Below are 11415 nucleotides of genomic sequence, written 5' to 3' on the forward strand. Positions count from 1 at the left end.
TGCATTGTCTCATAGTATGGTGATGTAGAGGATGCCATAAAATTTCCAGGAATATCCATTGACCCTAAGATTAAGGACTTTATCATAGATCAATTTGGATATAATCCAAACTTCATTGAACTAGCTGCCACCGTGTTGGTCGGTTTTGCAGTCTTTTTTGTATTTGTGTATTCCTACAGCATTAAGACACTGAACTTCCATAGGAGGTAGATACATCTTATTAATAGTTACAGTGGCTTGTAATTTCTATGAAAGGTCACCATAATCTCATAGTAGAGTATGCTAATTGTTACATATTATGCTAAACTCAGGATGTAAAGAGTGACCAACAAGGTGTCCACATCTGTAAAGATATATTGCATTTGAAAGTTCTGTAAAAAACGGTATATTGATTTCTATTGTTATTAAACTTATAAATTCATCTATATTTTCCAAGAATTATAGTATGTTGATTTCTATAGTTAAAAGTCTGATCCAAGTTAAAGTGATCTGCTAAGATTTAAAGTTAATGGGTCTAAACGACATTTTACAAAGTATGTGGCCTTACATGTAGATATTCAGATGTAATTTCTCATTTAATGATCGTTTAAATTAGATTACCTAAACTTATTCCTATTATAAACAAAGGTTTGTGATCCCCAAATCATGTAGGGTTTTCTATCTCACATCCCTTCATTTGAAAGTACAGAACGGCGCACGTCTTGATTTGGAAGATTTATAATCAAAAGATGGAGAAAAGCCATGGTGTTTATGGATTTAGGTACGCTTTTGTATCTAGTATTGCGTCCTCAATGGTTCACATGATAGATCTTGAGAAAAGACGATGGTTTGCGTCTCTAAAATTTCAGTTCTAATCTTGAAATCAGGAGCCTATATCGCGTTAAATGTTTTAGTTTATTTCAATTATTACTTAAGAAGAAATTTTGTTATTATTTTGTCATTTTTTTCATGTACTGTGAATTTTGATTTAGTGGGGTTGGTAATTCCCCTAAGATCTTGTTCATTAAGGCCATTTAATGGCATAAGTTGTCACAAAATATATTCATTTTTGTTGTTATTAAATATTTTTATAAAGTTGAATAACATATATTGTATTAAAAGGTTTCTTCCACTTTAAGGTGTAGGTTTAGGTTAAGGATTCTTTAAGGAAAGTCTTGAAACCTAAAGACTACAAAATGGAATAAATCAATGTCAATATATATATATTTTACTGTTGGATCGGGTGATATATTGGCAGCTACACGTGTGTAGTTGTGTGTGTTGGTCTTTGATAGACCGGGTTGATATGTTTAAATGTTGGGGTGGTTTCTTGTTTGGATAGAGAGGATATGTTAAATGTTGTAAGTGTTGATTATGAATTTTGAAAGTTCAGGCTATTTTATAGTGGTGGTTGGAATTGTTCATATTGGTTTGCTAAGTTGGGTCTATTGTTTCACATGTTGTATAATATGAATGTGTAAGGTAAAAATCAGTTGTAAGATTAGGAGTCTGGTTCTCGGTGAATTATTATATTATAGGAGATTAGGATATAATCTGGTGTGAGTGGAGTTGGCAGCAGAAGATTTAGTTGTGTTTCGGCTACGAGGTAATGAAACTTGAGCGAGGCAATGCGTGGGTGAATTGGGGGGGGGCAGTGATTTCATATTCAAGATGCATGTTTCTCTGGTTAATTTGCATGATATTATGTGGTGGGTTCAGGTCGACCGATGATGCCTACCACTACATGTTGTTAGTATAATTACTCTATTGCTATGACACTAGACATAGTCTGGTTGATTGATTGAGTGGTGTTTCATAGGTGGAGACAATGATGATCTTCAACAACTTCTACTCCTCCTTCCTATGGTGAGTTGTTCTGTCTTTTCTTTTATACATTGTGTCTTTCTAGTCACTTTTTACTTGGTTACACTAGTTCCTTTAGAGTGAATTTTAAATAATTATAAGAAAGATGAATTCCAAAAACAAAAAGTTAGTACGAGTATTCATGTGCTAACAAAAAAAATGAAAGCAGTAAAGATGTCTTCATGCCCAAATGGGCAAAAAATCAAATCTACTTTAAACATATCCAGTGGGCAAAAGTGTTGTACTCGGATGCAAGGTCCTATAGGGCCCACTCGTCCGTCCACAACTAGCTCCAGATGGAGAACTTCACAAATTCCTTCAGCTCAAGTGTGGGAAACTCTTATTGGGAGAAACACATGTGAAGATAACATTGATTGTCTTCCACATCCAACCAATTAGGCAGTCTTACACCTTTTTCTTCCTCTACTTTCAATTAAGTTGTCATGAAGCAACTCGTTCTCCTTGGCAATGGCAGGTGAGATCGTGTTACCAATAGAGGAAAAACTCTACAAACAACAACTAAGGCCTCATCCACACGCCTATTTGAGGGTGCGTGTTGGGACTAGGAAGGAGTGAAATTTTCCTCATCATCGATATCACCTTCATAGGCTAAACCTACTGCAACACGACTGCTCCCAACTCCATCTACCCTATTCATTATATTTATCGAGTGTGAGAAGCTTCTTACTAATAGGGGATTGAATAGGTGATCTATCTCATCTATCTGATATGTATCATCCATGGGCACTTTAACTCATTTGCAAAGAACAAACACTAGATCATGAAAGGCGAGCCCTACTTGCTCCCTTGGTAGAAATCCTTACACTCTCACATTTTGTTTCCCTCACATTCAATTGGTCCTTTAATAGGCACATTCCACTACTAGGGCATGGGATGAATTACATAAGTAAGATTTCTAAGTGGGCGAATCCTCCAGACCATCACTATCGTCCACATGTGTTCCTCTACAGAGAAGTAGGCACTACTAGTTTCCTTTTTAGTGGGCCAATATACCTTACTCTAGCACTCGTTGTTGACCAGTGAGTTCCGCAACCACCTCATATACATTACCTTTAGTTTGACCGCTAACTCATCAGTAGGAACGTTTGACATCCTTAAGAACACATTCACTGTCTGAACCTCCACAGAAACTGCACCACCACCCTCTCCCCCTCAGAATGCAAAAGAAAGTCTAGGGGAATCCAAAGGAACGGTAGAAAAGGAGAAAATAATTCCCTCACTCAGCCTCAAGAGGGCGGGTCGAGGAGCCTCAATTATGCTCGAATCAAGTTTCTATCCAAGGACAACCCTTCATCTCCCCCATTATTTCGGACCCATTTTTGTTCTTTTTCTCCATAATTCTTATGCCCAGAATGTTATAATAGCATTTTAAATGAAAGGGAAGCCCCATGATCCAATAATTTCAACAATTCTGATATTTAACCCCAAAAACTCTAATCTACCCTATTAAAGTTTTGCATGCAGTAATTTTTATGTATTAATGAAAGCATAAGAGTAGAGACCGTACCTTACCTTTATTTCAACATTTGAGGTGAAGTGATTATACATATTAAGAAGTCAAATACGGATATAGGAATGAAACTCATCCCCTCCCTTATATTTGCTTCTAATCCTCGACAAGCCGTTATACCATCTAAGCGCTGCATAGCAATATTCTGACCGCTATAGCGGGTCCATCTTAGTGGTCTAATAAATATTGCTATAACTATTGGGTCCATAAATGCCCTCATTTTTTGTTATTCATCGATCCAATACGGAAACATCGATCGTCTCCAATATTCACAATCTCCTTGTCCTTTTTCTTTGTAGACATGTCACAAATTTGCACATAGCACAACTATTCTTCATAACCAACCATTTTTTTACACATTCCTCGTGGTACTCTTGCCCACAATGAACAATGCCAATTTTTTCATTGTCTGTGAAGTCATTTTACAATAACGCGTGTAAAATATAAAGGTCTCGAAGCTATCTCAAAGAAATAAGCAATATGAAAAGGGAAATTACTCTACTAAAAAAGAAAATATATCAAAATTTTAACAATATGTAATTGAATAGGAGAGTAATAGTCATGTAGAAGAAATGAGGGATGTTTATGACAATATTTCTTTTCGCCTACATAAATTGGACCCCACAATATAAGATGTTGTTATAGTTTCTTGTCGCGAATCAAAAGTGAAGATAAGGGAGGGATATGGGTTTCATTCTGATTTCCTTATTTGAATTCCCAAATATTCTCCATTCAAGTTTTCTCGAACTTCAAAATCAAAGTAACACACTCTGTACTTTTTTGCCTTCATTACGTACAAGGTACATACTGATTATTGCGTGATAAAATTTGATAAAGTATATTTGAGTTTTATGGTCAAATTTTGGAATTTGAAATTTTGCTCTTGTTTGTTGTAATTGTTATAGAAAAGGGATTCCCTTGAATTCACAAAGCTACTAACACATTCTGAGTATATGAAATTTGTATAATAGGACCAAAAAGTGGTTTGAGATGGGGGGGGGGAGTTGAAAGATTGTTCTTGGGTAGAAAATTAGATTTGGGAATGATTTAGGTTGTGGAATGCCTATAATTTTGCAAATTTCATAGTAGGTACATGATTTTAAAATACTTATATGTAGTAAAATCATTTCAAGCAGGATTTTTGAGGCAAAGGGTGCGATTGACGCATCCGTTGCAGTAGAGGAATCTTTAGCGAAATTCTCGATAGTCTTTTTTTCTAGACAAATCTTTTATTAGGATTTTATGATTTCTAAGTTGATGGTCGTGCATCTGCAAATTCATAACTCAAATGGTTTCCAATCAGGAACAACCTTATCATTACGTGAGATTTCCTGACAATATTAGTCGGGAATGATTCATGGAATACCGTACTATGGTTTTTTGTTACATGAGGTCCTTCCGCGTGTGAGGTGTCGAGGAGAAGGAACACCATAATTTGCATCATCCTCTATATGGAACTTCATCAAAACTGGACTATCGCCAGCTATCAATAATGTCTTCCTCCAAGCTAACCTGGAAGAGGAAGTGTACATGGTACAACCTCTGAGGTTTACTAGTTCTGAAAAACCAATGCGTATATGTCAAATACAAAAATATATCTATGGATTATAATAGTCTCCTTGGGTGTGGTACAATGACATCACGTGTTATCTTTCATCCATAGGATGTTATATGATCCCTCGTTACTTTCAAACATAGTTAAGGTGACACCTTGATTATCCTATCCAATGTAGACGGTATTATTATCATTGGGAGAGATAATTTAAATGTCAATTAGGTTATTACTTCCCTTTATTCTAAGTTCTCTATAAAAGATTTAAGTAATCTTCACTACTTTCTTGGTGTTGAAGTGATACACAACTCTACCGGTCTAATTCTCACCAAAGATAATTATGTGAATGAAATTTTAAATGATGATTTAATGACCAATTGCAAGAGTGTTTACATGTCAATGAGTGCATCTGATTTACTCACCTTGTCTGATGGAACTTACTTGACTAATATTGCACGTTATTGCTAAGTCTTGGGAAGGCTTCAATACCTATCTTTCATTAGAACCGATATAGCCTATTAGTGTAGAAGTTGTCTCAATTCATGCAAGCACCATCAGACCTTCATTAGAAGGCTATAAAATGTATTCTTCGATACTTGTGTGGTACCATTCAACTCGGCCTACATGTTACTCACATTAATGAATTCAATCTATATGTATACTCTGATAATTGGAGTAGGGGCATTGTTCATAGAGTTTCTACATTTGGTTAAATCTTGTTTCTTGGTCACTATCCGATAAGTTTGTCCGTAAAGTAGAAAAATACAATCTCACAAACCTGCATTCACCCATCCCCTAACTTCACTGCAATTTTAGGGTACATCATTTACCAAAAATTTATTATGACAATCTTGGAGCCACGTTTTTGAGCAAAACTCACGTCCTCCATAGTTGTGTTAAGAATGTTGTCATGAAATTTCTCTTTGTTTACCTCCATGTTAGCATCATAAAGGTTCGTATAGTTCATGTCTGTGTGTCTATCAAATAGTTGACACTCTCACCAAAAAACTACCTAAATCTACTTTTGAGACTAATATGTTCAAGATAGGTTTGAAACTCATCGCCTAACTTGAGGGGGTGTATTAGAAAATCATGAGTTAGTTAAAACGTGAGTTACTAGTTTAATAGTATTAGGGTACTAAATTATTCAGTTAAACAGTTATTACTTTTTTTTGATTACTTTAACACCCCAAAAATTGGTAAGTAGAGTCTTTCGTAAAAACGACTCCCGTAATTAGAATGAGGTGCTTAGAGGTTAAACGTCCGGGTATGACTCCCCAAGGACAAACCGAAGGGATCCTTGAGGAGGATCCCAAAACAATCCCTAAAAGCTGCAACTTTTGGTGACCTATGGTTGCCACCTAGTGGTCGTAGACGGTCCCACACCTCGTAGGTGGGGGCCATGGGTCAAGGACTATAACTTTAGTCCACAAACCACTCCCATATAAAGGTTTTAGTACACACGGTGACTCCAGCTACGAATCTTCGGTGGTGGAGTTGTAGGTTTAGGCAGTTTTGGTCATTTTAGTTTTAGGTTAGAGGTTTAGGGGTTAATTAGTTAATTCATTAGGGATTATGGTATGTTAGTTATTTAGTTATTTATACACCTATATAATCTTAATAGTCTCCTAAACTGATTCATTTTAACCTACTTTTGAACCCACAAAATTCTCTTCAAGAAATCCTCTCTCTAAAAGTGAAGAAGAAGAAGAAAGAAAGTTGGGGCAACAACTTAGGTCAATTTTCACCATTGGTTCAAGCTCTTAGGTATGATTAAAATCTAGTGGATAATACTTAATTATGATTGTATTGACATAGAATTGTTATGATGAATTCATGTGATTTCTATGGTAAACCCTAGCCTATTTGATGAATGTGATATTTTGTGGGTTTATGCCATTAGAGGTGAAATTGAAGGTTCATGAGTGATCTTCCTAGATCAGTGTAATGTGTAGTAATTGTTCAATGTTAAAATTATATTATCATGAATTGAACTAGACTATATTGTATATTATCAATCTTGACATTATAAGTTAGATTGAACGTTTATGATAAATGATGACTAGAATCACCTAGTAATGATGGCTATGATTAGAATACTTTGAAATGGTTCCACGCTCCGTCCTAGTAACTATGACTAGAATCACCTAGTACTGATTCCACACTCCATCCTGCACCCTAATGGTTCTTTACTGAGGGGGTGTTGGAGAAGGCTTTGTGGAGAGACTAAGTCTCAACCCACGAGCCTGACCTACGGGGCGTCACTACCTTGACGGTCCATCAAATGCATTCGTGGAGGGCTGTTGTCTTTTGAAAGCTTTTGGTCAAAAGTTTGGGTCCTCCTAAAGGACCCCTTGAGTGGTCCTTGGGGGGTCGTACCCGGATGTTTTGACCCTAAAACATTGTTGTACCTATTTAAAGTATTTTTACAAGATTTAACCATCATACGACACTTCTAACCCTTCACAAGACCTTAAAACACCTACTAGTTTAATTTCAGTAGATTTAGGATGTCATGGTTGTTTCATGACATTTAGACTATAATAATTCCAAACCAAGTTAATTACTTTAACAAACACTATTAGATTCTAAACGTCAAGAAACAACCATGACGTCCGCAATTTAGTGAAATTAAACTAGTAGGTGTTCTAAGGTCTTGTGAAGGATTGGAAGTGTCGTATGATGGTTAAATCTTTTAAAAATACTTTAAATAGGTACAAAAATGTTTTAGGTCAACACATCCGGTAACGACCCCCAAGGACAAACCAAGGGGTCCTTTAGAAGGACCCAAACTTTTGACCAAAAGCTGTCAAAATACAACATCCCTCCACGAATGCATTTGATGGACTGTCAAGGGAGTGACTCCTCGTAGGTCAGACTCGTGGGTTGAGACTTAGTCTCCCTACAAAGACTTCTCCAACACCCTCTCAGTCAAGAACCATATGGGTGCAGGATGGAGCGTGGAACCATTACGAGGTGATTCTACTCATAATTACTAGGACGGAGCGTGGAACCATTTCAAGGTATTCTAATCATATTCATCATTACTATGTGATTCTAGTCATAATTTATCATAAAGGTTCAATTCTAACTTTTAATGTCAAGATTCATCATATAAAATATAGTTTAGTTCAATTCATGATCATATGATCCTAACTTTGAACAATTACTACACATGGCACTAATTTAGGAAGATCACTCACGAACCTTCAATTTGACAACACATTCATCAAATAGACTAGCGTTTACCATAGAAATCACATGAATTCATCATAACAATTCTATGTCAATACAATCATAATTAAATATTATCCACTAGATTGAAATCATACCTAAGAGCTTGAACCAATGGTGAAAATTGATTTAAGTTGCTGCCCCAACTTTCTTTCTTTTCTTTTTCTTCTTCACTTTTAGAGAGAGGATTTCTTGGAGGGAATTTGTGTGGGTTCAAGAGTAGGTTAAAATGACTTATTTTAGGGGAATATTAATCTTATATAGATGTCTAAATAACTAACTAACTGACATACCTTAAACCTTAATTAATTGACGAATTAACCCCTGAACCCCTAACCTAAAACTAAAATGACAAAAGCTGCCTAGACTAACGAATCCACCACCTAAGGATCGTACGTGGAGTCACAGTGTGTACTAAAACCTTTGTGGGAGTGGTTTGTGGCCTAAAGATACAAGCCTTGACCCACGGCCCCCCATGCAGGGTGTGGGTCCATCTACGACCAGTAGGTGGCAACCATAGGTAGGGGTGACAATTTCAGCCCATATCTATAAAATTAGCCCATTTTGTTCAAATTAAATAAGTTGGATCATTCCCTTTCTAAATGGTTAAATATGGATTTCAACTTATTTTAAAAGCCTACTTAAATATGGTCAATATGGGTTAATAGTGGGTGCCCATTTTTGACCCATAACAGATCAATTCTTTTAGGGAAAATCCCTAATACAGCTCACAGCTACGCAGAAATCACTCAAATCAGCAAGACCAATGGCTCAAATTTTTCTCCATTTCTCGACTCTCTATTGAAAAACTCCATTGTTAAGATGTGAATTTTCTTTTGCTTCTTAATAAAGTTGGAAAGAAAATTTGTTCTCATCATCAAATTGCAACTCTCTGCTGAAAAAATTCATTGTTAAGGTATGTATTTCCTTGAGTTTTTTAATCAAGTTGGAAAGAAAATTCGTTCTCGTCATCAAATTGCAAAGAATGTTTCTATGTCCACAACACAATACCTGTTTTTCTTTGATAGAGATATATATGGAGGCTAATGAGGCTTCTTGTGAGATCAGTTCGTCTATCTCGAGAAAACGACAAAAAAGAAATACTTCAATTGTTTGGAATACTTCTTGAAATTGCCAAGCACAATGTCAGGTATGTAAGGAAGTATTTGTAGCCTATGTTGGCATTACATCTATGAAACGTCGTTTAGATAAGCACTTGGATAACCCACAAAAACATGGATATGCACAAATTGATCAAATAATTTATCGTGAAAAAGTGTTTGTTGCTATTCTAAAGCATAATTATCCCTTTAGCTTTGTTGAACATCAAGGAAACAGAGATATCCATTCATACTTAAATCATATGTGAAAACTATCTCAAGAAATACGTCTAAGGCTGATATATTGAAGTTATATGATCGGGAGAAAGAATTTTTAAAGTGTGAGCTTGCAATGATTCCTAGTAGAATTTGTCTGACTTCAGACATGTGGACTTCTGCAGCGTCAAATGGTTATATGTGTTTAACCACTCATTTTGTTGATTTGAATTGAAATCTTCAAAAAAGAGTCTTATCTTTCGTCATGTTCCGCCTCCACATTCCGGTGCAGTTTTGGGTCCTTTGCTTATCGAGTTTATCAAGGAATGGGGCATTGAAAAGAAGATTTTCACTCTTACTTTGGACAAGGCTAGTTGCAATAAGGGGACGTTTGGTTGCAAGTATTAGTTATGCAGGATTTAGTTATGCGGGATTTAATTATGCAGTGTTTAATTATGCAGAGTTCAATATTTTTTTTGGCTGATGTTTGTTATATTAAAAATTAATAAACATTATATACTTGTTAAAAAATAATTTATTTATATTGTTATATCTTAGAGATTTCTTACCATTGTATTTTTATTTGTTTTTTGCATTTTGCTTAGGCAAAGTTTTAGACGGAAACTTGAATTCCACATTTTTCAACTTCCTCATATAGTTGAACCGATATATGACATGTGTTAACACGGGATCAATATTGTAATAGTTGAGAATTATTGATATGCTAGTACATATAATTATATGTACATATAACAAAAATAGATACATATAAGTTAACATTTGAGCAACACCGCGTACTAATGCTACAATTATATTTGGAGCCTTCACTTCAATAATCTATAATATAGAAATGAGGAAGTTTGTTTTTTTCTATTTGATGAAGGATATCATATTTATAAGAGTCTTGGTAAGAACTAGTGGAAGCTCCAAAGCTTACTTCAAGCAAAGCCATTGATATGTATATTTATAGATATGGCTTACTTCCAATGGCAATATCTATTGACAGATGATGCTTACTTCCAACAGAACAATCTATTGCTAGACACTATCCTCAACAATTATCGATATTGTCCTCACCCATAGACAATATCCTCAACAATTTGAATGTCTACTTAATTTTGAAATAATAATAGAGTACATTAAATATAAATTCCAGTTTCATCATACTAAATAATTCATTCAGTTATAATTTTCACGTACTACCATATCCTAAAATTGAGAGTCCATTTTTCAAGCAACAAAATAGTGACAAAATAGATTTTACAAGATGAAGAATACACCAAATCTAACATATACCATTAAGACAAACTTGAAATTTTAGTACTGTGGCCTCACGGAATCAAACTAGACACACATTCATAAAACGTGAAAGAAACTTACATAACACATTGTTAAATTATATAAACCAGCACATAAATATAGGAAAAATAAAAGTGAACTAGGCCATGGTTACACCTTACAAAGCAGCTACACCAAAAACCATTCAAATGTTTATAGTTTATCATCAATAAAAATTTGCACTGATCAAGTTCATTGATGCTTAAAAAGCACTCCATGAACTTTGTGTTGCTCCAGCTGATACAGTAGGTTCCCCTTCAGCAATTTGATCTTCTTTTTTAGCTGGAGCATCATCTTCATCAACAACAATAATAGGAAATTCCAAAGCCATGTCATTAGCATCTTCGTGAGCTTCAGTTCTTTCTATTTCTTGAACACCAACTTCTGGCCCCTTGGTAGATTGTTCAGTAGATCCATCCTTGCGAAATATCTCTTCTCAATCAGCAAATAATGGCCATTTCATACATATCATTGACTTGTCATATGGATGAACCTAAGGGAAAAAAGCAAGTATATGAAGTAACTGATAATAATCCAAAGACATTATATTCACCAAGAGAAAATATAACTAACTAGCTTTATCTTACTAACAATTTAAACAT

The 11415-nt window shown here is 35.2% G+C and overlaps 1 long non-coding RNA gene across 1 annotated transcript; it reads left to right on the top strand.

The window, feature by feature from the left end:
* Positions 1–8970: 8970 nt before the first annotated feature.
* Positions 8971–9249, top strand: LOC114075157. Its single transcript, XR_003575555.1, has 2 exons — positions 8971–9075; positions 9188–9249. It is a non-coding gene; the product is annotated as an uncharacterized LOC114075157 (long non-coding RNA).
* Positions 9250–11415: the final 2166 nt, after the last annotated feature.

The sequence above is a fragment of the Solanum pennellii genome, chromosome 12 (genome assembly GCF_001406875.1).
Source record: "Solanum pennellii chromosome 12, SPENNV200".
NCBI lineage: Eukaryota > Viridiplantae > Streptophyta > Magnoliopsida > Solanales > Solanaceae > Solanum > Solanum pennellii.